Source organism: Propithecus coquereli, unplaced genomic scaffold (genome assembly GCF_000956105.1).
Source record: "Propithecus coquereli isolate 6110/MARCELLA unplaced genomic scaffold, Pcoq_1.0 Scaffold239, whole genome shotgun sequence".
Classification (NCBI taxonomy): Eukaryota; Metazoa; Chordata; class Mammalia; order Primates; family Indriidae; genus Propithecus; species Propithecus coquereli.
The window spans coordinates 1,081,101-1,085,321 of NW_012147941.1; the positions used below are offsets into that span (position 1 = coordinate 1,081,101).

General features: G+C 43.4%; 1 protein-coding gene across 1 annotated transcript in view; it reads right to left on the reverse strand.

Annotated features, from left to right (window-relative positions):
• The window catches only part of PHACTR4 (phosphatase and actin regulator 4), a 141,934-nt gene extending 138,151 nt beyond the window's left edge, over positions 1-3,783 (reverse strand). The window contains exon 1 of the mRNA XM_012645904.1: positions 3,627-3,783. The gene's annotated coding sequence lies outside the window, so the exon portion shown is untranslated. The remainder of the gene's footprint in view (positions 1-3,626) is intronic.
• Positions 3,784-4,221: the final 438 nt, after the last annotated feature.

Consider the following 4,221-nt stretch of genomic DNA (forward strand, 5'->3'; position numbering starts at 1 on the left):
ATATATATATATGTTAAAGACCAGTTGCAATATACTCTAGCCACACCAGACTTTTCCTTCTTTCCCAGACACACACCTTACATTTTTGCAACTTCATTCTTATGCTCAAGCTGCTCCCTCTACCTAGAATAACCTTAATAGTAACTGACCTACCTGAATTCTATCCATCCCTCAAGACCAAATTCCAAAATCACATCCTCTGTAAAGCCGTCCTTCACTGGTTACCAAAACAGAATCTTTCAGTCCCTATCTGTTTTATAATATGTCTTTTTAACACTTACCACACTGTTGTGTGGTTTAATATAGTAAGATTTTGGAGGCAGAGGCTATATGCCTTCACATCTTTGTACCACCAGAACATAACCCAGATTCTAGCACACAACGAGCAAAACAAAAATATCTGCTGAATAAAAGAATCATTTTGGTTCTGGTATTCTCTAAAACTGCACCTGTCTACTTTTGTTATTCATTCACTCATTCAGCAAGCACATATAAAGTCCCAGCTACTACAGAGGCTGAGGTGGGAGGATCGCATGAGCCCACAAATTCGAGTCCAGCCTGAACATAGCAAGGCCCTGTCTCTAAGAAAAAAGAAAAAGAAAAGAAGCAGCTAACTGCAACAATATTAAATAAATAATAGTCTTATTTGATAAACGCTATGAAAAAGGTCTGAACAAATGGTTATTGTAGCCCCTGTGAAGACCTAACAGTCTGAAAGTTTTACAATGGGACGTCAGACTCTCTTAGACCAAAGAATCCATAATTCACTTCTTTCCTTATATTAATAAATAACCTTCTTCCAATGCTCCTTTTTATTTTCTAATAGTAGTAAAAATAACTTACCACAGGAATTGGAAGCATATAATGCATCCAAATACTTATCCTATTTGCTCTTGGAAACAATCCCACAGTTAGGTTGTGCAGGAATCATTACACCCATGTTAAAGAGGAAAAAACTAAAGCTCAAAGAGAGATTTTATTTATTTAGTGTTTATTTACTGTCTGACTCCTCCCTCTTCTCACCCAACCCTAATCAGTCTGTAAACCTCAAGAAGGAAAAGACTTTTGTTTTTATTGCTTTTCCCTCAGGGTCTAGAACACTGCCTAGAACATAACAGGCTTTCAATAAATATCTGTTGATTGAATGAATGAATGGGATTTGGAAATGAAGTAAACCAACAGCAAAAAACACAAGGAAAAAATTCTTTTCCGTTATGATGGCATAATAAAAGAGAGATTTAAAACAGGCTTCTACTAGTTAGAAAGGCTAGACTACATAATTGTATTGACTCAATTCCATTGGCATGTTATGCATTTTACCTAAGAAGAGTTTAAGTATGGGAGGTGAAGTAGGTTTCTATTTCTGATGTCACATTCATGGCATGTACTGACATAAATCCAAGACTTAACTGCAGGTTTGAAACTGATTAAAAGTTTTTATTAAAAGCAGAAACTAAAGAAAGCATTCTCTTGAGTCTTGACGCTTTGACCAGAAAAATACAGTGTCTGAATTTCAGTTCTGTCTTCTATGTTAGTTTCAGCAGCCAAAGCTATTGTATCTATGTTCTCCAAGATACTTCTCTTAATAAACCTTTTAGCAAAAATTAGTCACAACCACAACCAAGTGACTCACCACCCGTTCACCACAAAGACTCCAAAAAACTGCCATTCTGCCTAGGCACAAGGTAATCACACTGTATTGGAAGACAAACTGATGGCACCAATGTTCAGTATGACTTACGGGAAAGACTGTTTATGGTTCTAGAAATTCCAGTTCCTTATAAATCAGTTTGCTCTGATTGGAAAATATTTCCATTATTTTTCTCCAATATTTAGACTACAGCAAATTAAAGCTGTTGGTGGTTGTATGATTAGTAGCTGTAGTAAGCGTGAAGTAATGGAAAGAGCACTAGACTTGGAAGTATGGTTTACTCTGCTTTTTCCATATCTGGGTTAAAGTATAACCCTGGGCAAATCACTTAACATTTTAGAGGCTAGGTTTTAGCAGCTGTAAAATGAGGAACAACCACCTCAGTGAATTGTAGTGAGAAATAAATTACACAATGTGTAGTAAGTTGTTAAAAAAATTGATAAAATTATGTTTGAACAAATAACTGCCAGTCAATAGCAAGTGCTCTTTCGTAAATTATTTGTAAAACTTCTAGAGCAATTCCATGGATGCTTCTTCAAAGCATAGCCAGGAAAACATAAAAGCCCCCCTACTCATTGCTGGGTAAAAAATTAAAGAACCACATTAAGGACCTACCATCCTTATACAATATTACTAAAACAATCTGGGATTCTCAAGAGTAAGTCACTTCCATTATGAGATACCAAAGTAATAATGTGAAAAGGGCTTTATTTGCCTACTGGGCTAGGGTGGAGAATTAACCTATATAACTCCAATAACCTTCCCTGATTCAGGTAAAGAGATCCTGGCTGTTCTCCATTCTAGAGACTTGAAATGCTAATTAATCTATTTTTCAAAAGGGGTATTTGCAAAGGCCTTTAGAAAGCTTTACTTTACCTGATTCTAGCAATGCAGTCTTCCAACGGGACATTTACAAAGTTACCACTATCCAACTAAATTTGATCAAATCCACGCATTTAAGAGGTTTCCAGTAAGAATCTACCACCTCTCCTCCCCTAAACTGGCTTCATTCCTTTTACTTAGTGAAAAAGTGCTTTCTAGAAGCCACTAGATTTCTGGTTTCTCTATAAAGCAGATCCGTCTCTGAATGGACTTTTTTCTTTCGACTTTTTGTTTTAAACAAAAGAAATAAGAAAAGGATGCGGTTAGGGGAGCGAGGAGCTGGGTGGCCGGATGAAGTACTGGTGTCTTTTTTGCAAGCAATGAATGATGCCCTACAAATCACTTACTCTCCTCCGAGATTCGGGAGGTGTGTGAACTACCATTCTGCCATTCGCATTGGTTCTTTGCGCCCCCGCTCCCCATCACATTTGTGACCTATACAGACACCGCAGCAAATTCTATCTTTTCCCCGTTTCCCAGGGCGGGGGGTGTCGCTTCTTTTCCATAGACTCATTCCTCTACCAAGAAAAACGCCTAGAGATTAGTGCGCTGGAGCCTCCCGGTGCTGACGTTAAAGTTAGACAATAACCTCGAGGTTTCTACAGAAACTCTTACTAGCTCCAAAATCTTCGTTCTGCTAGCCGGGGTGCAGAGGTCTGAGGGAGGTCGGTTTTGAAAAATGGACTTTGATCCGATCTGGTTACTGTAACCGGATCCCTAGGGAGCGGTCCCCGTCAGGGACTGGCCCGGCAGGCTCCCCCAAAGAGGCAACTCCACGCACGGGCACAAAGGGGGCGCAAAGCCGCCTAGACAAAAGGGCCCGGCTAAGTCTCGGAGGTTGGAGAGGGCGAGCCTGCGCGGGCCCTCCTGCAGGCGGAGACGCCACGGCGGGACCGTTGAGGGAGGGCCGAGGAGGGAGGCGGCGGTCCTGAACCGCCTCGCCCTGGCCAGACAAGACCGCGACCTGGGCCGTTACCCTCTGCCCGGACCGCGACCCCCTAGCGGAGCCAAGAATGTGGACCCGAGCCTGAGAGGCACCCGCAGCCCGACCCCACGCGCGTCCTGCTCACTTTCCCTTGCTAGCTAAACTCACCCAGGTCGCCGCCGCCGCCTCCTCAGACTCCACAGCAGTTTCCCCCGGAAATCCTACCTGGCCCGCAGGCCGCCCGGCTGCAGCCAGAGCCTTTGGCCCCCGGGGATGGGGAGAAAGGGAGCGGGCGGGACAGCTAGGGGTAGGAAGTGCCGCCGCGAAGGCTCACGGGACTTGTAGTCCCAGCAGGGCCCGCTGTGCAGAGAGCAGGACAAAATGGCGGGAACTGCAAGTCCTTTTCTCTCCGGGCGGTCGGTCCCTGTACGGCCTCTCTGGGTACGCGCCGCCGGCTGCCGGCGCCCTGCATGTACAAGAACTTTGGCAACGTTCTTGATACCGAGGGAGGCAAAGGGCCTTGGGCTTGGAAGGACAGGGTTCAATAGTGCTCCGAGAAGGGAACTGATAAAAGTGTGTGTGGTTTTAGAAAACTGTGTCCCTGTCTGAGCAAACTTCAATCATAATCTCCCCAAAAGAAAAAAACTATGTATTGAGGGCCAATTTGAGGTGCAAAAAATTTACAAGCAAGTTATCCTCAATTTTGTGTGTAAGAAACCCAGGAATCATTCTTGACATCTTCAAGCCACGAAGTCCAGTCAGT